At 43.9% G+C, this 22,880-nt stretch overlaps 1 protein-coding gene and 1 long non-coding RNA gene across 4 annotated transcripts in view; one reads left to right on the top strand and one right to left on the bottom strand.

Annotated features, from left to right (window-relative positions):
- LOC134483059 (uncharacterized) overlaps positions 1-13,331 on the bottom strand; it is a 34,746-nt gene extending 21,415 nt beyond the window's left edge. Inside the window, exons 1-2 of one of the 2 annotated variants that reach the window (XR_015643085.1) lie at positions 13,125-13,331; positions 9,657-9,884 (exon numbers count right to left, since the gene is read on the bottom strand). This is a non-coding gene — a long non-coding RNA (uncharacterized LOC134483059). Of the gene's footprint in view, positions 1-9,656; positions 9,885-13,124 lie in introns of those variants that run through there. The other variant, XR_015643084.1, reaches the window with a different exon arrangement.
- The window catches only part of Slc14a2 (solute carrier family 14 member 2), a 426,972-nt gene that overhangs the window by 92,246 nt on the left and 311,846 nt on the right, over positions 1-22,880 (top strand). The window lies entirely within an intron of this gene.

Here is a 22,880-nt window from a genome sequence, read left to right as displayed (position 1 = left end):
TATCCCGACGATAACAGATACCTACAAGTCACAAGTCTCGTAACTCTGTGGCCCCCTATGAGATATAAGGAGTCAACAAGCCCCAATGAGATGATCTTTTGGAAGCAGGCACAGCTGAAGGTCCCAAGATGGTAGTTGTCTACCTCACCAGACAGACCTTTACAGAAGACCACCAGCACCGCAACATGGGGATTGGGTTCCAATTCTGGTTCCGTCACCAATAAGCTATAGGCAAGTTTCTTCAATTTTCCGTACTTGGTTTTGTTTCCAAAATGAAAAAACAGGGATAGGATTTCTCTCGCCGAATGAGGAATTATATGGGTAACAATCTTTTCTTCTTGTGAGTAGTACATAGTAATTCTTATTTTTGTTGATAGGAAAGAGAAATTTGGTGTGAAATATGAAAGACGATAAGATTCCAAGATTTTTCCTCTCCCAAATCTCTAATATCTCTGATCCTCCTACAGGCTACCTTCAGTATAGAAAAACAAAATAACAACAACAAAGAAAAACAGAATGGAAAAAAAAAAAGAAGAACCCTCTGCTTTTTCCAAATGACAGCAGATTGATTTTCAATGAGAATGATGCTAATTGCTGGGTATTGACCTGAGATGAATTTCTCTTTGATGAACTATACCCTGCTTTTCTGAAAACCTAGCCAGACCATCTAAGTACCAGGAAGTAATGGGGTAATGCAGCAAATTGGGGGAAAATGTGTCAGAAAAATTATTGCTACAAAAATGTTTTCAGTAAGTTTGTTCCCTTCATAAACAGTGCGAACGGAACGCCTGAGCAATCAGCCGAGAGCCCGATCTTCGCTGTGAGCTAATTGCCCGTCTGGTTAGTGCAGAATTTAATTTGTGCTATTGTGCAGGCAAGGCTGAGAGTGTGAAATAAACAATGTGTGTTAATTTCACGTTTTCCAATCTACTTAGCCAAAGAGAGAGCTTGGGCTCCTCTCAGGCCTCGGCCTACCCCCTCCCAGAGCCTCTCCTCCTGGATCCTGGATCGTGTACGCGAGCTGTGGAATGTGTGCTGATTCAGGGTGTGGGATTTTTGTTCCAAAACTGAGAGTTCAGGATAGCAGCTGGTTCACACAGCACTGCTGACCAAGAGTATATGGGGGGAATCCTACCTACCCTGCACCTGAGCCCACTTTTCCAATGGACGCCTGCTGCCTCATGCTTTACTCTCGAGTCCCTGACACTTTGGTTCCCTATGGAGTGGCTTTCACTGGGGCAAATGGAGAGCCAGCAGGCTGTCATCTACATTGAGGGTGCTCCTTGTATAGGGGGTCTGTTAAGAAAACAGAGAAACGGTGCTCACTTCTAACAAGAGCTTTCAGAAAGATTGGGTCTCCTTTCTCTCCCCAGTTTGTGGACTCCCGGGTAACAGAGGTAGCACTAAAGGAACTCCTCTAATAGTCTTCCTCGGGCTGGATGGAAAGAAACCCCTAAGAGTCAACTGCTTTAGGTCACAAGGGCAATCATTAGTTTTGACCTAAAGACTCCATGCCCCTGTGGTACTAAAGCCTTTTCAATAACTAACTCATCAGCAGAAACCTGAATCCAAACGTGTGCCTTCAAATTCTTGCTTTAGAGAGGTAATATTTTGCAAGCTACCTATTCTCCTTGGTGCCTATTTCTGCAAAGATTACTGAATTAACACAAAAAAAACTCAGACTCTACACCTGCAGTATACACGGCTTCTGTGAACATTAGCTGTGATTATCATTATTATCAGGGTAGTGTAAATGTCTATGTATTCTTATCATATAATTGTGCATGTGTTTGTAGGGGTGGGGAGTCCTGTTGCACAAGAAAGGGGATATTGTCTTCCCTCTCCCCACCCCACCCCCAAACTTAATTTTTTTCAACAATTCTGTATCATTACAAAACTGGAAAGAAAATTTCCGGAAGTTCTCCTTTACTTGAAACAAAAAATAAAAACAAAGACAGATCCAAATGGATTGATGCCTATCCCTACAGTAGCAAGAGTCTGCCTGATGTCTGTTTCCCCTGTGACCAGCTCAAAGCTGATACCTGGTGCATCTTGAATGTGTCCTGACTCAGAGAGCACAAAGGGCAAGCCAGAGATGGTCTTCAAGGCCTCATAGGCCAAAGAAGCAAGTAAAAAGAAATCTCTTAGTCCTTTGATGGTAGAATGACTATACCTTTGTTTTTAGAGATCAGGTGTATTCAGGGTAATTTGACCATAGATGACATTTCTTTTAGAGAAAGAGCAAAGTAGATCACATTAGTATATGACTACATAGCTGTTATGTTACAGAGCCACCTTCCCCTGATCCAGGGAAACCATTCTGTGTTTTCAGTGAGATATCTGTAAATACTAAGCAAGTTCTGGTTAAGTTTCTAGACCCAGTGTACAGAGGTGTCCCCGTCCTCAGAGAAGCCATAATCCCCAAAAGAAGTGACCGTGCTCATTATCAATCAACTTGCTGTCGAAGTGTCACCCTACAGTTTGGAATGCCCTCTGCTGAAAGCTTATAGTGTAGACCAGGATGTTCAAGGGTAATGAAGGATTGAGGGATTTTTTTTTCCCCAAGATCATATAGCTGAAATGTGACCTCGTGTCTCGATTTGAGAGTTTCTCTTCTCTCTACTACGTAGATCATCATTCTATGAAATAAGGGATAAGCACTTATTTATTTCCCCCGGACAATGACATGGAAAAAAAGAAGCATTCTATGAGGCGGAGATGTGTAAGAACACTGCTGCGCTGTCTGTTTGAAACTTGGGATCTAGAGGAAAGTTAACAGTGTTACCAACAGAATACCTGTTACATGTAAAAGTTATAAACAGGAACCGGAAATGAGTGAAATCCAGTGCCTTATGGTACACCACAAGCTCAACGAGAAATAATGTGAATGCCCATGGTGGGGCGAAAGTACAAGTGGCAGCTGCTGACTGAGATGCATGGAGTAGATGTGGCTTTGAGTTTGAGAGCTGACCCACCTCAGCTGAGGGAGGGCTGGGATTAAGCACAGAGTACTACAGGCAAGTAAGAGATGAGCCAGCAGCACTTCACTGGCGTCTAAGAGCCCGGGAGGGGGGACGTTGCTGAAGATGGGAGTAATCAGAGGAAGCAGAGAAACCTGCAGTGATCTCAGGGAGGAAGAATTCAAGTAAGGGAAGGCATGGGGCAAGGGATTCTGGGTTGGGGTGGAGGTCAAGATCAAAAGAAGTAAAAGAGGAAACAGCACTGTAAAACCTGTCTTCAGGTGCAGACTAATTGGAAAGGTCATTTGCTTTGATGACAGGTCAACACTGACACCCGAGATTAGGGAAGTTTGTTGTTTAGTGCCCTGCAGAAGGAAGGGGTTATAGGAAGGGGCACTATGAAGTCCCAGCTATCACAATTTTCTCCTTAGCTATAACCATGGGATAGAATCACCCCAAGCATTAGCAGAATCACCCTCACCGAGGGCAGAATCAATCACGTACGCGCCATGGGCAGATTCTCAGTAACCAGAAAATCACAAGCATGGACAGACTCCTCTTTGCTTTTGCTTTCGATTCCCAGGATTTCCCCACTCTCCAAACCATCAAGGCCACTCTTCCACAAGAGGAATCCGGCAGTGACCCCTAGTCTCTGCATACTCTGCCTGGCGCTCAGTTCATAGAGCACCCAATGTAGGACAGCTCACCCACACGCCGAACATGAGGGACACAAAGGTTTTCTTGTGTCACGGCCACTTCTCTAATGGTGAAGCTGAGGCACGAAGAAAGTTAAAGAATATGAATGCAGGCCCAACTGATCCAAAAGTCTGAGCTCTGAACTACTGCATTTGAACACTGCCTCTTACATTGGTGGCTGAAGGCGGCGTGCACTGGTGTCTGTCTTAGGTTATCATTTTCTTTGCTTGATCTATCCAAACGGGAAGGACCGTAGGACATACAGAGATCTGGATAGCTAGAGCGTTAAACTAGATGGTTGGAACTCAGCGCACATGTGGACACTGTATCATGAAACAAGGGGTGATTACTGAATATCTAGTATGTTTTAAGCATGTTACTAATAACACCACGGATACATCAGCAAAGAGCTCAGTCTCTCTAGCTCATGTGGGAGTTAGTTCTTATGCAAGTATATTTTACAGAGTAAAACATTCAGGAGGGGAAAAAAAATCCCATATGCATTGAGAGACAATAACAGGGGGTACCTGTTATAGACGGGGAGGTCAGAGAAACCCCCTCAAAATGTCATTACAGCTGAGATTTCAGAGATGAGTGAGAGTCAGCAACATGGAAAGAGGCGAGACCTAGGGAGGGAGGATTTCTGATCAGAGCCCCCAAAACAGGAAGAAAAGAGGGATTCAGAGAAGCACACACCTAGCCAAGACAGCCAGCTTGGTGCTTCCAACGCTTCCTGTTTGGGAAGGGAGGCTTCTGGAGCCCCTGTGACCCACCCTCTGAATGCCCTTGGCTGAGCAGATGGCTCCCCGTCTGCCTCCACCCCTGGTTTATTGTTAATGGCTTTATCCTCAGCTGCAGTGTGAGCTGTCTCTTGCTTTGCCCATTTTCTCCTTTTGATCATGGTGGGGGCTCCTGGACCACATGGGCAGTATGGCTCTGGTTTATCTCCTTGTCTAAGTCCCAGGTCCAGAATGGCTTTCATTCGGGTCTCCTCCTCCCCAGCCTCCAAGGGAGCTAGGACCTGGGAAAGTCTAAATTGTATACATTATTTCCTTTTTGATTAGGTGAATAAGTGACTTGATTGAGATGCATCTCTTTAGAGGGCGCTGCTGGCAGGCTTCCAGGAATGGGAGGCAGCTGGCTCTGAACACAGAGGGGACAGCAACAAAGGCCTCAGGGACAGACACATGGCTGGGAGGCTTGGGATCCAGCCCAGCAGACTCTGGAGGACACTGGCCAGAAACATTGGGGAGAGGATTTTTCTCCCTTTTCTGTCTGTGAGAGGGAAGGCTCCTGTTGGGGAGACTGTCAGAACTGGATCTGAACTGGAGTATTACAGCCCTTGCCCTCCAAAGGGACAGGCTTCACCTGGAAGGAATGGACCCAGGCTCAAGAAAACTGACCAGTATTGTGAGGCCCAAGTGAGAGGGTGTTAGGAATAGTTCTCCAGTGCAGTACCTGTCATCTTAAAGAAAAGAAGGCATTTGAAAATAGTTCCACATGGCACGCATTTGCTCCTCTTTAATCCAGACTCCTCTTCCCTACCCCAAATTAAATATGTAAATCTTAGCATGATTCTTTACATTTTACTAAGAACTATATCCCCTGACCACTACCACCGCTGGTCACCATGGCCCCCTCCCTACTCAGATAGATTCTGGCAATAATGACCCAGGATACTATCCAGCATGGGACAAATTTTAGTGCATGCAGAAATGATCCCGAGGGATAGTAAGTGATTCCCACACAAGCCCCCCACCAAGCCTCTAACTGTGAGAGTCCTTACTCTGGAGGCAGGTGGGGTAAGTTATTTCCTGCCTCGTCCTGTAAAGGTCAAGACTTAAGACATCTGGAATAGGCCTTTCAGTAAATAGTCCTTTCAATCTTTGCTTGATGGTTACTGATCTATAACTCAAGAACTATTCCTTTGAGTTAGGTTATGATGAATGACTTCAGGGTTAAAACATCCCTAAGAAGGAAAACATTTTAATCCAATTTGTCATTAACCCTTTGTTTGGGTAGAGAGTAGCTCCTGACTACCCCCAGAGAATAGTCTGTGGGGGCTAAAGAAAGGAAGATAGGGGAGACTAGACATGAAACAATCTGATGTCATTTAGGTGTCACATTCTAGTCCTGGGAGAGCCTTGGAGCTCTCACAGAAGACTTCCTACTGCACCTTCAATTCGTCAAAGTTCTTTTCTCATCTAACAACTTCCTATACCCCAATAGGAAATCAGGGGGATGAAAATGTGCTTGGGAAATACCACCCAGGAGAGCCTCTAAGAGTTGCTTTTGAGTATCTGGCCTTGTGGGGTAGAAGGAAGGTTAGCACAGTCCTTTCATGGCTCTGGTCCGTGGGATTTGGCTTCCTGATTCCTAGGCAGGAGAAGCCGTGCTTATGTCTTTCTTGGGTAGGGCTATTCCTCAGCACACATCAGCATGCTTGCTTCTATGAAATCCTCACTGCATCTTAGAAAAGAGCCAGCTTCTCAGCCACACTGAGCTCAGGGGAAGTCTTAGCACACATAAGAGCACTGGCTACTGGAAACCCTGCCCAGCTCCTATTTGTGAACTCTACTGTAGTCCTCTTCTGGTGCATGAACCTCGTGCTTCAAGGTTCAAGCCAAAGATGGTCTCCTGTGTTGAAAAAGAAAACCTATGGAACCAGAAGAACCAGGATCATGACCCTCTTGTCCATCGACCCGATGCCTAGCAAATATGGGACACCTAGGAAGGATCCAGTAAGTGCTGTTGAGGACATGATCAAGTCATCTAGCTTCTGAAGACCAATTCTTGTCTGGATAGACTTTTCTTTCTCTCTTGTTGTCCAGCAAACATCTCCAGTCCTGCTCCTCTGACAGAACACTTAATCTGCAGTTCCCAAAGCCCAGGATGGCATCGTACTGTGCCCACCTTAGTCACTGTACGGGACACCATTGCAGATGGATTATCAAGGAGGATGATTGTTTTTTAGCACTTTCTGTTTTCTACTGTAGTAGAAATAGCATCAGCATTATCAGCAACTAATGAGATTTTTCCTATAGGCATTAGGGGGAATAAATGCTTACCTTGTTGTAGGATATAAGAGTTAGGCGGCCAAACTCTTCATTAAACGTGCATGACACCTCAGGCAGATTCACTGAAGCTACCTTAGTGTTCCAGTTTTGTAATTATGGCAAAAATGTTTAAATTGCTTCGACAAGTACAGACCTTTGAATGTTTGCAAAGCATCGTATGTTTTATCTTGTTTCTTGGCACTGCAACATAATTAGTGTAGTGAAATCACTCTTAAGGACTCTGAGCTGGATGATGTCTGATCCTTGGCATTTGCAAAGGCTTGAGTTCAAAGCTTTGTACCCTTTGACCCCTTTGCAGGGTAGCTTCTTGAAAGTGGAGCCAAAGATTTTCATGTACCATAATCAGATGAATCATAAAACACAAAGTTATTTCCATGGGATGATATGAAGGAAAAAGCCAAGGGGATTCACTCATCCTTCAAAAATTAGACTGCCCTAAGGGGGCAGTCTCTCACACTCATGGTGGTCGATGTTTGGGTTGTGCTGTTTCGACAGACGAGTCTTCTTTGTCCCCCACCCCAGTCACTGATCAGGGCTGCTGAGGCCCTTGCATCTCACAGACTGGCTTTGCCATGCGCGTTGCAGTCTGGGTGCGAGATCTTTTGATTCTGGAAGGAATTACAGGAGTGTGAAGTTTTGACTTTTCGTTGAGTCCCAATGAAGGAATGTGGCTCAGGGTCTTCTGACTGCCATGTTTTGTGGATTCTCATCATAAGATATGACGAGCTGGTTTATTCCACTACTCTTGAAACATGAGGCTTACAGAGACACAGCAACCGGCCCAGGGAATCCCAAAAACTTCATTAGCCAAGATATGTGGCTACATCACTCACTCCCTGCTGCTCTCCCATCTCAAAGGGCCTTTGAACTTCTGACGACATCATCTGAATCCATGTTGCATCACCAGCTCCTTGGGCTTGAACTGAGTGGAAAGCATGTGATTTCATACGGAAAGAATTCTGGGCAAGAAGACAGTGAACCAACGTTCTAATTGTAGCCCTTGTGAGAGAATTGCTTCCACACTCTGGCCTGTTTCCTAATGTTTACTTCAGAGATTTGGTTGGGGAAAGTTCTATCTGCTCCAAGGACCAGCTATATCCAGATCACCTGGGTCCGTGCCTCTTTAGGCATTCTTGGACATTCTGAAGGCTTTGTGAATCAGAGTATGATGGCATGGGCCAAGGAAACCACCACAAGAGACAAGCTCACCGGGGGATAGTTGTATGTTCCAAAGCGCAACAACCACAAACAGAGGGTAAGGTTGACCGGGGGACGGCTGTACGGAGATACCATCTACCACCCTCTGATGTTAGGAATATAATTACTGAAGAGAGCACAGGGAGCAACAGCTAGGAACAGAATCTCAGGCTCATCCCCTGTGTTTTTCATATGTCACCTAACGAGGAGGCATATTAGTTCACTCTTCCAGGCACTGAAGTTGTAAAGTCATCCTAAAGTTCCCTTGAGCCAGGAGTGCCTAACAGTGGACAGAGAACAGAATAAAGCCTCTTGCTCCTGTGGGGGGGTGGGTGTGGGGAAGGAGGGGGAGAAAGAGAGAGAGAGAGAGAGAGAGAGAGAGAGAGAGAGAGAGAGAGAGAAACTATAAACAGCAGTCCTAGAATTATCCTCCAGCATTGCTCTATTATAGAGAAGAGCTGACGCAGCAGAGTCCGGGGGATGCTGTGTGTCTGCAGTGTGCTAATCACAGAGGCAGGCAGGCTAAATGCAAAGAGAACATTTGCACAAACAGCACCTGTACAGAGCACTCATGTGCTATTTTTAGCTCTTCTGTGAAGAGCAAAGGGACGTTTGGAAAGTCTCCCAGGGGGGTGGGGGGCAGTGCGGTTGGTAGGAAGATGGGGATGTGTGGATGCAGTCCATATGTCTGACTCTAATGCCCTATCAAGTGAGTCATTACAACCTTGAAGAGTCTTATTTGGGATCTGGTTTGGTGTTGGTTGAGGGCAGGGTGCTGACATAGAGGTGCAGGAATTGGGCGATAAACGAAGTCGCCCTTAGCAGTCAGTGGAATGTTCGACTGCGGGGCACATACTTAAAAGTTTACAGGATTTTGATTGTAGAAAACAGAAGTATAATTTGTTCCTTGGGGCTTATTTTTGAGAGCTTAAACTAGAAATAAACGACAATATTTTTATTTTGTTTATTCTCTCCAGATGCCATGCATAATGTCCTAGTCGAGAATGTCACCATTACATTCATGGATACAGTAAATCACATGATTTAGTGTCGGATGTGTGTTGTTAGGTTAGAATGTTTACAGCCTTAAACTTGGAAGTCTCGATGGGTTTAGAGATAATGCAGACGTATAACACCAGGCCCTAGTTTCAAGAAAGGAATCATAGTAAATAGTATCTGAAGTCTTTAGGAAAACTTCCTAATGGCAGGTCCATAGACAAGTCACTAAGTGCATTGACGCTATACATTCAGGAAAAAAAAAAAGTGGTTTCCTTAGCATGCTGATACCTGGAGATTTGCATAAAAATTAACACAATCAATTTAGCAAATGTTACAATGTCTTAGTTAGGGTTTCCATTGTTGTGAAGAGCCACCATGACCAAGGCAACTCTTATAAAAGACAACATTTAATTGGGGCTGGCTTACAGCTTCAGAGGTTCAGACCGTTATCATTAGGGCGGGAGCATGGCAGCATCTAGGCAGGCATGACGCTGGAGGAGCTGAGAGTTCTACATCTTGTTCTGAAGGCAAACAAGAGAAGACTCTCTGTCTCCCAGGAACCTAGGAGGGTCTCAAAGCCTTCCCCCACAGTGACACACTTCCTCCAACTAGGCCACACCTACTCTAACAAAGCCACACCTATTCCAACAAGGCCACACCCACCCGAGGCCACACCCACTCCAACAAGGCCACACCTCCTAATAGTACGACCCCCGTAGGCCAAACATATTGAAACCGTCACACACAATTTAATCTTTCAGGTAGATTCATAACACATCAAGTCATTTTCTGATCTATGCACCTAGCAATTAGGAAGTTGCTGCTGCTGCTGCTGCTGCTGCTGCTGCTGCTGCTGCTGCTGCTGCTGCTCCTCCTCCTCCTCCTCCTCCTCCTCCTCCCTCTTCTCATTTGCTGCACAAGGAATGTTCAGTTGAATTGCAATGGCATATCTAGACTATCGCATATAAACAAAAGAGTTATTTCCAAACCCACCGTTCAAATTTCCACATCCGTCTCTAGATACAATTGGCATAGAACCTGGTTACGTCACTGTCAGCTTTCTGTAGTGAATCAGAGAACCTGTGGCTTTCAGAATTAGATGAATCTTCAGTGGCTCCTTCCATACCAGTTTTGTCTATCAGGTCTCTCCCCTGTGTCAAACACCATCCTTTGGGGTCTTGATCTCAGCCAGCTGCTATACTCCTTAATATGCTTGCCCATAAAGCTTTAGTAAGTTTGGTGAGGGCTAAGAGGTGAGGGAACGGAGATTAATCCCTACAACCTAAATCCAGGCACTTTTCCTCTCTGCTTCTGACTCTTGTGGCTCTTGCAAATTCTGCCTTTTATTAGCTTAAACCCTGTACAGCTTTCATTTTTTGTGGATCTAAACAGTCAAATATTATCGACTTAATAAGGTTCAACCTAACAGCCTTGAGTTGATACGCTCTGTGGCTTGAAGACGGACTCTAGCACCCCGGTTCTTTCTATGCAGTTACCCACGTTAATTAAAGTTCTTGTCTCGTCAGGCTTGTTTGCCTAGGCAAGTCCAAACGCCCTTCTGTAGCTTGACCCCTTTGCTCTACCACCACCACCCAAAATGCACTGTGGTTTTTGAAGCTTTGGTACTAGTAAACATTGAGGAGCAATGGGCTTTTCTCCCTTCAGTAGCTCAGCCAGAGATGGGTGCTGTCCTAAACACTGTGCAAACTGCTGCAGGGGCGGGGGGGGGGGGGGTGGGTGTTGAAGCTTAATGGCACTGGCAAAAGGACAGATGAGAAAAACTGAGTGCAATGCGATTTGAAAGCACAAAAGACACTGTGTTTAGCCGTTTAGCCGGTATGTTCCTGTGACAGAGGTAGACATCTTGCCCAAGCATTTGAGCTGATCAATAAGTAACTGGTGGGTCCAAAAAGGGCATTTTTAAGGATCCCACAGGGGAACCATTGTGCTGGAGACAGGATGCCCCATCTCTAGCCTTCTTTCAAGCTACATCTCAGAAAAAGATAGGGAGTCCTTGGTGTAAAACCAACCCTGATCTGAGGCTTTCTAGTTTTTTTTTTTTTTCCGATTTGGGTGCTAGGTCTCCCACAGTCATTTTAATCTGAGGCTTGAGTTTCTGAGCACCTCATTCTTTGCCCCTTCCCTAAGGACTCTCAAAGTGATCAAAACGAGAAAGTAGGAAAGTTGGAACCTTTTCTCTCCATGCTGGCTTCACCTCATTATGCCACACCCTGCCAGCTTGGGCAGGGCATGGATCAGCTCCCCTACCCTGAGGGCTGTTATCCCAAGAAATTCCAGCAAGCCCTGGAACAAAGACTGGCAGAAAATAAAATTCCCTGTCTGGACTGGCTATCATAGAGATTAGCCGGGGAGGGTTGTGAAAGTTGTTTTGAAATGCTAGGAATATTTTATCTCCTGACCCTCACCTCCACGGCATCCTCCCACCAAACCGCTTCGCACAGCATCCTTCGAAACGGAAGCGTGACCTTTAGATTGAGCCGTTCTCTGTCGCAATGCGCTGGAATATGTTTCAACATGGTAACTTGAGATCTATTTACTAAACTGCTTGGCACACTCAGCATGTCCTGGGGGAATTGTTGGCAGGACCTGCCGCGTGTTTTTCACTCCTCCGTGATGCATTACTAGACATAAGGTCATCTCAGTCTCTCAGAGATGGGTGCTGCGGAGGGCTCATTACCTCGCAGCAAGCCAGCCAGATGAGGCCGTGGGATGTTTTCCCTTCATCATTCAAGCTTGAAAGGAAATTGTCAGCCTCCACTTGCTCTTGAAACAATGAAAATTTAGGTGACAGTGCTCTCATTAGCTCAGTGGAAATGAAGGATTCTAGGTAAAGCTGTCCCTCCCCCACTCCCCAGGGTTCTTTGCTGCACACTAACAACGCTACCCCACCCCCCAAGCCCCACGCCAAGCTGGTAGCCACGCCATAGCCTTGTCCTCACTCAGCCTTTAAGGAAGTGAGTGACACACTTCTATAGGAAGAGATTTTTGTGATACAAAGATTCTCAGCCGGGAAAATGGGTACATTTGGGATGCAACGTGGGTCCTCTCTCCTGGAAATGGGTGCACTAATACTGTTCATTTATGACTTCAAAGCATCCATATTATCACCATGCAAGGGTTTCATCAGCCTGGTAAATACTCTCCCCAGAAGAAATGCAAGCAAAAGCATCAAATGCATACTCTATGCCTTACACCTTTTTTTTTTTTTTTTGGTTCTTTTTTTCGGAGCTGGGGACCGAACCCAGGGCCTTGCGCTTCCTAGGTAAGCGCTCTACCACTGAGCTAAATCTCCAGCCCCGCCTTGCATCTTCTAATCAAGGAAAGCTTCGTATTTGATGAACCAAATGGGTAACACACGGAGTTAAGGGAGTACAGGTGCTCAGGTTGGCCTAACAATCTGTTCTATGACGCACACACGCATTTCTCACGTGATCCCCGAACAGTAAGGTTTAATCGTCGAGATCTGTACTCAGGCTCTGCGGTTTCTAGTTTTGTCGACTGTTTTGTTTACTAGTTTTTCACGTGGGAGTCAATATCAGATAATACTGAAGGATTCATTAAATAACCATCTAGAAACACCATGCCTTATATTGAAAATACATCCTCGAGTGTTAAAATTTCAGAAAAAATATTAGTGATCCAAATGAGTGTTTTCGTCTCTGCTTTTTCTAAGAGCTTAAAAGCAGTGAGGCTGAAAGTCACCCACTCTGCAATTCTGTTGGGTAGAGGCTGAGTGGGACCATGCATGGCTTTGTGAGGGGAGCTAACTTTGAAACCTAGGGGTCCAGCTGTCTTCGAACACCTTCACATATTTTCTACCGCATCCCATGTATGTAAGATCGACTCAGTAATTAGGGCTTCCATTGTGGCTTAAATGTATTTTCGGCAAATGCTGGAGGTGACCCAATATCTGTCCGTACTGCTCTAGGTTGAAGTTGATGTTTAAACCTCATGGGACTGACCAGAGCGACCTGTGATGACTACTGGGCCAGTCAAGCCCCAAAGCCTCCGGATACAAGGGGGGAGGGGTCTCCTTTTACACGGCTGCGTTTTTGTTTTTTTGTTTTTTTTTTTTCAGAATAGAAAAATAAACTTGCAAAATTGTGCCATTGACTTTAATCCATATTTTGCTTCCTAATAATGATGAAAGGAGCTCTATCCAAAACAGGCTTACCGGAAGGAAGTCTACAGCTGTTAGTCATCGGCCACTCAAATGTAGGCTTCTCCCAGTCTCAGGATATGGTCGGGTGCTCAACAGAGATCCCCTACTTCTCTTGCAGATACCCCCTTTTTTGTTGTTTGTTTGGGACATTGGGATTCAACCTATGGCCTTGAACATGGTGAATATATGCTCTGTTTAGTCAGGGTTCTCTATAGAGGATCAGAACTGATAGAACGCACGCACGCACGCACGCACGCACGCACGCACGCACGCACGCACGCACGCACGCAGCCAGTTCTAGGATTATCTTACCCAGTCCCTGATCAAGTTGCCAAAAGCCCCATAAAGATCTCATATCTGAGTGAATTTGCCAGTTTGGATTTCTGCGAAGGGTTTTGCGTGGGAATGAAGGTAGAAACGTGACCGTGAAGCTCTGGCTTTTCCTTCCAGGATCAGCGATTGCGTGGAACAACGGGGCTTAGTGTCTCTCGACCTTTACTTCCCTCTTGATTCAGGGACACCCGCATTTAATGGACTTGGTGGTCATTCAGTCTCTAAGAGAAAGAATGTGGTGTTGCTCAATTCTCTTCTTAATAGAACAGATTCTATCTACCATGCCCTTGATTTGAGGATGGCTGTAACGCCACAGTTTTCTATTTTAAGGTATTTGACCTACTTGGTGGCAGCCATAATATGATTAATGCATTTCTCCACCTCCAAAGAATGTCCACTTGGATTTACCTTTCCTACTTAATTGGATCTGAAATACAGCCTAGATTATCATTATTATTATTATTATTATTATTATTATTATTATTATTATTTATATCGTGAATGTACATTGCAAAATTTACCCCTTTAACCATTTTACAGCTATAAATCAGTGGCAATAAATTCATTCATGCTGTCCTACAATCATCACCGATACCTGCCTCCACAATTTTTATTTTACCAGGTAGAAGTCAGTGGATAACCTCCCTTCCTGCTGTCTTCCAGTTCCTTCTTCGCTGCCCATGGGCAGCCTCTGTTGTGCTTTCTGTTTCTCTGATGCTGACTTTTTTAGATCCATGAAATAAGTAAAATCATACGGTGTCCGCATAAGGTCCAGTGGCATTTGTCTGCTTACGCCATAGCCCGGGCACCTTTGTTATATCGCTGTTTGGATGTGATGTCGTTCTGTAGAGTGAGGGAAGGAGATGACGGGGATCCACGAGTTTACAGAACTCTCTGGATGAGGCTTTGGGAACTATGGGAATATTAGAAGGTCCACCACCTTTCAGAACTAAAACCAGGACACGTCTGGATGGATACCATGTTTATGTGTACATAGTTGAAGACAAAGAAGATGTCAAAGTCGGACAGCCGTAGTCCTTAAAACTTGATAATGAGAAAAAAAGCCTAGAAGAGGAAAGAGTGCCGCTCCATCAGATACCCCCTTTCTGATACAGAGGTCATCAGACTCTTTGTTTCCTACCCCCACTTCCCTTTCTTCCAGGCATGATTGGCTGCTTCTTAACTCCTAATCCTTCCATGCCACATCTGCCTTTGCTGTTTGTCTGCATAGCAGGGAGGGAGTGTGGCCACGGAGACCTCAGGAAGAGCAGCCTAGTCAAAGCTGCTTGTGGCCAGTGTTCGATGACTATGTCATCTCCCAGCCTGTGCAAGCTGTCCATCCCACTTTTGCTAAACATCAACCCCAGGGCCAGAGGCAAGAATGCCTGACAGAGCTGTGAAGGGCTGCAGGGATAAAAGCACTGTGCTCACCATGAGCTGCCCTGAGGTTATGGGCTATTGCAGCTGCTCTGGGGCTAAGACAAGGGAACTGGGCATTGAGATTTGTAAAGTCCTGGTACCTCCCTTAGGGACCGAGTCAAGTTTCCAAACAGGTACTTGGGCAGCATGGAGCTGGAAGCATAACAAAAGCATTAAACCTGTGATCGGGCTGAGGAAAAAAAGGATCACCCCAAACTCCTAACTCATGGATTTCATGTTACATAAGAACACTTAACATTGCGGATGGGAGCTACTAAGAACTGGTGGAAAATCGGGGGAGGGGCCAAATGATTTTTATGGAAAGCAAAGGAATTATGAAAAGCACATGGGCAGGCCTTGTTATTTTTTCTTATAATACGTTCCAAACCCAAACAAACTCAAAAAAAAAAAAAAAAAGTACATGCGCAAACCTTAAACCGGTTTTGCAAATCCCACCCTAGATTTCAAATTTCTCCAGTGAGGCTCACATTCCTTTATTCAGATTCCAAAAGTAGAGATAATTTGTTCCAGATGTTTCCAAAGCCGACCAGAAGAAGGGCCTAATGATTTTTCCAGAGCTGGAGAAACTGTGAAATCCTCGGCACTCTAATGGAGCATTCAGAGTGAAAGGAAAGGCGAGCGAAGGAGGAGAGGGGGAAGGGGAGGGTAATGATCTATTTGTTTACATTGCTGCAGCCATGGCTCCTGGACAAGGTCTGGAGGCATGTGGCTTGCCAACGTCTTGTTTCCTTTGCCAAGGTGGCGTTCATTTTGTTATGAAGCAGATTGTGATGGGGGGGAAAAATGGCCCTATAATTATACTTGTTGCAAGAGGGGTGAGGGAGCTGATTTCAAAGAGGCTTAACTTGGGGGTCTCTGGGAAATGACTACCTGGCTGGAACATCAGCTGCTGCACCCAAGCCTCTGTCCTCCGACCCTCCTCCCTCACCAGCTTTCACATAGTCATCAATTCATGTATTATTATTCCCTCTGCTAAAGGAATAGGCTTCGTCGCAGTGACATTTCCGCTAAGAAGAATGCTTAGGCTCTGGGTGCCAGAGCTGGAGAAAGACAACGGGGGCAGCCTTTAGGGGTGGCCAGATTTCATAGAACTGGCAGGAAAGGGTCTTGATGTTTTTGTTTTGTTTTTTTTTTCCAAATTATTGCATTCAACTTCTCCCAGACTGAGGTGTTTACCCACTAGTTTAAACCATACATATCTGTGTTCGCTGTGAGAGGCTCTGTTTCCGCAGCTCTAGAAGTAGATCTTCCTCTTCTGTGTAACTCCCACAGTGCTTGATTGGCAGTTAATGTTTATTTAGGAGGGGAAAAAAAACATAGGCTAGGACATGCAATATAGCTAATTAAATTTTCAGGCTGCAATTAAAAAAAAATTCAACTACAGAATATCCATTTTAAAGCGCGAGACATCATTGTTTCTGACTATAGTAACCTCCAGTACATGGTAGTAATGCCATCATTACAAGGCTCTCCACTTATCAAGGTTATACTATGAGCTGTATATGGTGGTAAGTGACTTACATAGTATCATAGAGTCACCTGGGAAGAGGGAAACTCAACTGAAGAATTGCAGAGATCAGTTTGGTCTGTGGCTATACCTGTGAGGGATTTTCTTAGTTCCTAATTGTTTTATGAGGGATAGCCCACTGTGGGCAACACCATCCCTAGGCAGGTGAGCCTTGGCTATACAAGAAAGGTGGCTGGGCAACTCCAGGGGAGCAAGCCAACAAGCAGCATTCCTCTATGCTCTGTTTCAGCTTTTGCCTTGACTTCCTTATTGATAGACAGTAGCCTATGAGTCAAATACAATGTTTTCCTCCCTCAAGTTGCATGCGGTCAGTATCTTATCACAGCAACAGAGAAGCAAAGTAGAACAACAGTATGCAATGTTCCTTAGTCTTGAAAGCAATTCTGTGAAAAAGAAAAGTATGATTGCATGCTACAAATGAGCAAACCAAGGTTCAGAGAATCATCACTTCAGATTTCGGGGACCCAATGTTAGTCAGAGCAGCTCAGCTTATGAGTCCTGGTGTGTGAGCTAAGATCACTAAACACACGGGGCTGGTACCAGTTTGTTCAGTGATGCCAGGAAGGCACATTCAAGAGAGTGACTAAGTGTTTATGTTGCATCAAGACAGAGTTTGTTTTTGGCTGTAACCATATTGCTAAACCTTATCTCCTGGACGTGGAAATTATGAAATTGGTAACAGTCAAAAGATACATGTTGCCAGAAGTAATGAAATACTAGTTTTGAGGCTGAAAGCAGGTGATCTTCTGTCTGGAGGCTGAAGAAATGTGTCTGTCTATGTATGAGAGATGATGGTACAGGACTGGAAGGACCTATGTATGGATATCCGGAAAATTTTAACCATGGCTGAAGCCATGGAATGGTGGGAAGTGGTCTGCAATAACTAAGGTAGGATGCCCATTTCCCCCTAAGAAGTTTTCAGAAGCACAGTACAGTTCTCATGAGTGAACACACTTATACCCTTTTCAAACTCTTTCCTTGGATGTTCAAGTCTTTACTGTCCCAGCAATAACCCGAGTTATCCCAGCCTTCCTGCCCTGAAGGCCTCCTGACTGCCAACTTCTCATGCTGAAGAAAGAGAATTGACCTTGAAATAAGATCCCAGGTCAAGTCTATCATGGCCCCTTACTTGAGAGCAAAGCTACCCACAAAGTCTCTATTTCTGAAGATAAACATTTAGCTCAATGTCTGCCTTGCTGAATTTCTGTCACTGTCTTGAGCACACAATTACACACACCACAGACCCCAACCAGAAAGCGTTCCGTGCACTGGGAAGTAGATGGTCGAAAGGAATTACGGCATATCTTAGATCCCAGGGAACAGGAGGAGATTCATAATGTGCTGGCTGGTTTGATGTTAACTTGACATAGGCTAGAGTTATTTGAGACCAAATCAAGGTAAAAGGAGGAGCCAAAATTAATTTTCTTCCCCTCACTGACCTTTCCCATCTCTAGTGATACAACAGAGCTCATAGTTTTTCAAGTCACTTTTAGGTTTGTTTTTTTTTTTTGAAGAAACTATTTTTTTAAGTTTTCTTATAAGTACATATTAAATGTTCAGCATATTGGCCCTCCAGCACCCCTGGTCCCCTCTTTTCTCATCATTCTCCATTCCTGTTTGTCTGCTTTGCTCCCAGGACAGTTTCCCTTCTACCTTGCCATCATACATGTGTACATACATGTGTACATACATGATTTTATGCAGCTCCATAAAACCTAGAAGCGAGAAGTGACAAAAAGTATATAGCATTTTTCTTCCTGCGACTCATTTGACAACTTCACTGACTTTTCTCTTTCATTCTCAAAACAAAGGTCTTTTGAATATGCACCATATTTTATACCCATTGCTCTGTTGTGAGACAGAACTTCTGTTGGCTTAATTCTTTAGCTATTGTAAAGAGTCCTGTAATAGACATTGAACAAGTGTCTCTATAGTATACTGGAGTTCCCTGGATTAAATACTCAGAAGGGCTATAGTTGGATCATAGGGGAGAATTATTTTTATTATTGTCCGAGAAATCTCCTACTGCTGACTTCTACAGTGGCTAGACTAGTTTATCTTCTTACCAGTAGTGTACAAGTTTCTTCTGTCACATTAGTGACAAAGGTTGGGATTTTCTTCTTTCTCTCACTCTTTTCTTGCTTTTTTTTTTAAAAAAAATAATTTCTCATGTATACACTTGGCATAACCACCTACATCCCTACAAGTCTTTCTTTCACATTCGTATCTATTCATTTGATTTGGGAACCCACCAAGATGAATCAGAGCCTTCTGTGCCACTACAGGTTTGGAGCTAATCACTGGAGCATGGTCGGCTCAGCAGAGGGTCTAAGACTAAAGACAGTGACTCACCCTCTTTCAGAGTCTATAAATAGCCAATATTTCAGAGGCAAAGGTGGGGACCCATGAGCCCATGTCCTCTCTTTCACTGATTGCTCTGCCTGTGGTGAAAAGGACCTCTCTCTCTCTCTCTCTCTCTCTCTCTCTCTCTCTCTCTCTCTCTCTCTCTCAATGCGGTTTTAATTTGCATTTCTATGACAGCTTGTTGATGTGATAAAATACCCTGACAGTATCAAGAGAGAATGTTTTTATTTGGTTCATAATTCCAGGTAAACAGTCCATCATTGTAGGCAAGTCTGGGCAGCAGGACCTTGAAGCAGTTAGTCACATTACATCTGTAACAAGAGCAGAAACAGTAAACTAATGCATTCACACAAGTGCTCAGCTGTCTCGTCCATTCTCCTTCACTCCAAGGTACAGCTCATGAAATGCTTCCCAATGGGTCTTCCTGTGTCAATTAAATCAAGGAAAATCCCTTAGTCAGGTAGACAGGCCTAGGTGATCTAAATCATTCCTCATGGTTGGTACCTACCTACATCATATCCAGGCAACAGTCAAAACTAGTCCTCAGAACTAGTGAAATTGAAGTTTTTCATATGTTTCTTGGTCATTTGTAGGTCATATTTTAAGAATGATCTGTTTACTTCATCATCCTATTATTGACTGAGTAGATTTTTGAGTTCTTTATGTATTCTAATATTAGTCCTCTGTCAGACATGGAGCTAGCCAAGGCTCCCTGTCATTTTGTACACTCTCTTTACTCAGTTTACTGTTTCCTCTCCCATGCAGAAGCTTTTTTAATTTCACAGGGTCTCAGTTGCAGTTACTGACTTTGTGTCCTTGTCCTGAGATTCTAGAGACCTGTTCAGAAGGTCCTTGCTTGTGCTTATTACTTGGGAAGGGCTTTCAAAGTTTCCTTTATTCCAACAGTTTTAGAGTTTTGTGTCTTTCATTTAAGGTGTTTGATTTTTTACCTTATTTTTGTGCAAGCAGAGAGATAAAGAGCCAGCATCAGCATGCACATATCCAGTTCTCCCAGCACCGTTAGCTAAAGTGGCTGCCGTTTCTCCAATGTGTGTTTTTGACACTGCTGTCAAAAATCAAGCAGTTATAGTTATTTAATTCCATTGGGCCAGTATCCTGCTGCTTTTGTTACAAAATCTCTGTAATATAATTTGGAATGAATGTTCCCAGCATTTCTCCTCATTTTGGTGAAGATTGCTTCCACTCTTCAGAGCTTTCTGTTTTACAGTACAACATTTAGGACCGTCTTTTCCTGGTTCTGTAAAGACTATGCCTGGAGTTCTGTGAATCTATAAATTATCTTTGGTGAGGTAGCCATTTTCACAGCATTGTTCTGGCCTCCCCATGAACACAGAAGATCTTATGATGTCTTCTTCCATTTATTCAGTTTCTTAAAGTTTTCACTGCAGCCTATTTTTTTACCTCCTTGGATAGGTTTATTTATAAGTGGTTTTTTAAGCTATGGTGAATGTTATTTTCAAGGTGATTTTAAAGGCACAAAAAATTCTAACAAGTAGCAGAAACCTTGTTTGGCTTCTAGAGGTAGTGAGTAAATAACTCAGTGTCTTTTTAAAAAAGAATATTTGCCATTTTATATATATATACAAAAATAAAGCCAGATACCTGCCACACACACCATTCAATTTGAGTGATCCTCCGCACCCAGATATTCATGGTTCATCTATTTCCCTCCAACAAAACCACAAAATATTTTTGTTGCTGTCGCTTTCCAGAATATGTTTGACACATTAATATCCTTTATGTGCAAATGTGAAGTGATGGCTTCCAGTAAGTAGGGCTCAGGGCGAGTTTGGAGCCAAACTACAGATAGTAGATGAGATTAAGGATGAGAGGCATCACCTAAGGCAGCCTCATGTGGATGAAGATTTTAATCCTCTGTAGAGGATAAACTGACACCTTTGACATCAGCACCCCTTCCCCCGTCTGCCGAAAGGTCTCCTTTAAAATTAAGGGCTTCTGTAACATTCAAATCAATCAGTATGGTAGATTTATCTGTTTTTTATCTGCTATATTCTTCTTTGGCCGTTAATTCTGACTTTCAAATGTAGAATACATGCTCATTAATGACAGAATCTGGAAGAGTGAACAGAAACTTCTTTCAGGAGACTTTCAAGATGGTGGAAAAGAGAAAATAAGATAAATACCCCTAGAAGCAGAGACGTGCAGAGTTGACTCCAAGCCTTCACTTGCGCTCACAATCGCCCAGAGGAGAAGTTTCTAGAATTGGGACTCTTAAACTAAATGCATAGCTTAAGTTGAAACACAAGTGTTAACCTTGTTTTTGGGTGACTCCATTTTTCATGAGGAGATCAGCCAACCAGCATAATGGCGCAGGCCTGCGCCTTGCAACCTGCACACTACGGATTCTCCAGCTGCGATTCTTAAGACTCAGGCCACCTTTGGGAGCCGATGCAGACAGTCAAACCATGAGCCAGAGCCTTTCAGTCTCAAAGTTCTTTCCTCCAGTATTCATAAAAATGCAGCTGGGTGAATGGGCTGAAATCTCCTGAGTCTCACAGGGTCTAGCAATTTATCATTCAACAAGGCTGGCCTCCAACTCAATTCAGCTGCTTTCTCTTTGTTGGTAATAGAGTGTTTAGGGCAGCTTGTGGTTTTAGGTTATCTCCTTCCTCTGCCAAATTATACTCCCAAATGCATCAATATCTTCCGGGGAATCATAGCCATTGACAGAAGAAATTATTTGCCTTCTTGGGGGATCACACAGAGTGGTCTGAAATGGAGAGGTATTTTTATTAGATATCCAGGCAACCTGTATGGTTTATGATTGTTGGCTACATAACGCAATAGAGTCAGTGACTGTCTCCAAGACTGCGTCTGTTGGTCTCAGGACAGTAGGAAGGAGGCAGTACAGCAACAGAGTATACTGCAAAAAGGGGCTAAAAGACATTTTTATGGACGTTACCCTGAAATCCGAAGATTATTGTAGTACCATTTATTTCATAATGGCATTATAACTTTTAGTTCATAAACATATGATCTAGAATTTGTCTTGAGAAAAAACATGGGGTCAGTAAATGACATTCACCTCACCTATAAATCCTCACTGAAGGTTCGGGAAACATGATCCTGCTCTAGGCATAGTGAGATGTTTGAAGGGCATGAGTCCTTGCGCGCATATAAAGGAGACTACACCGCCCATGGCATGTGAGTACTTAACACACCTCATCCAAAGAGAATAGCAGAATAGCGTACGACCGATTACACATGTTCTTGTCAGTAGTATCTTGATTCCACTTATTAATTTAGTAACTGTGCCTTAGGTACCAGGCACTGAGCTCCATCTTAAAACTATCTAACACCAACAGTTATGAATGACAATACTTGAAAGAGTGGTTTCTTGCAATAAAGCGTCTCTTGGATTGGCCAAGCCTGATCGTAAACTGAGACGTATATAGAGTTTACTGCACCTAGCAATATACCACACACCTCAAAAATCTCTAAAGTTCTAATGCTGTTATCATTTCTATGAACACTCACAATTGAAGGTAAATAAGTGTAGTGGTTTGAATATGCTTGGCTCATACGAAGTGATACCATAAGGAGGTGTGGCCTTGTTGGAGGAAGTGTGTTCCTGTCGGGTGGGCTTTGAAGCTCTGCCCAGTGCAGAAGAGTCAGCCTTCTGGTCACCTTCTGATCAAGATGCAAGAATTCTCAGCTCCTTCTCCAGCACCGACTCTGCCTGGATGCTGCCGTGCTCCAGCCTTGATGATACTGGACTGAACCTCTCAACCAGTAAGCCAGCTCCAATAAAATGTTGTCCTTTACAAGAGCTGCTTTGGTCATGGTGACTCTGGACAGCAATGAAACCCTAAGACAGTAAAGACACTATTTCTAGTTAGCAGGACGTCCTAGTCTTTAAAGCCTGCCTTGATTTTCTGTCTGAGGTCTGGTCGCCAGTGAGTTCTTTGTTCCAGGACTTGGATGTCATCAGTGACATAAGCATAGCACTAACATAAAAAATGAAATCTCAGTTGCTACCTCTGTTTGTCAGTATGAGTCTTCATATTAAAAGTCAACAGAACCATGGCATTCTGTTTTTCCTATTAAATGAGAATTGCCAT

This window comes from Rattus norvegicus, chromosome 18 (genome assembly GCF_021556685.1).
Source record: "Rattus norvegicus strain SHRSP/BbbUtx chromosome 18, alternate assembly SHRSP_T2T, whole genome shotgun sequence".
Lineage (NCBI taxonomy): Eukaryota > Metazoa > Chordata > Mammalia > Rodentia > Muridae > Rattus > Rattus norvegicus.
The sequence above is the reverse complement of the archived record's forward strand: the minus strand, read 5'-3'. Positions and strand labels throughout refer to the sequence as shown.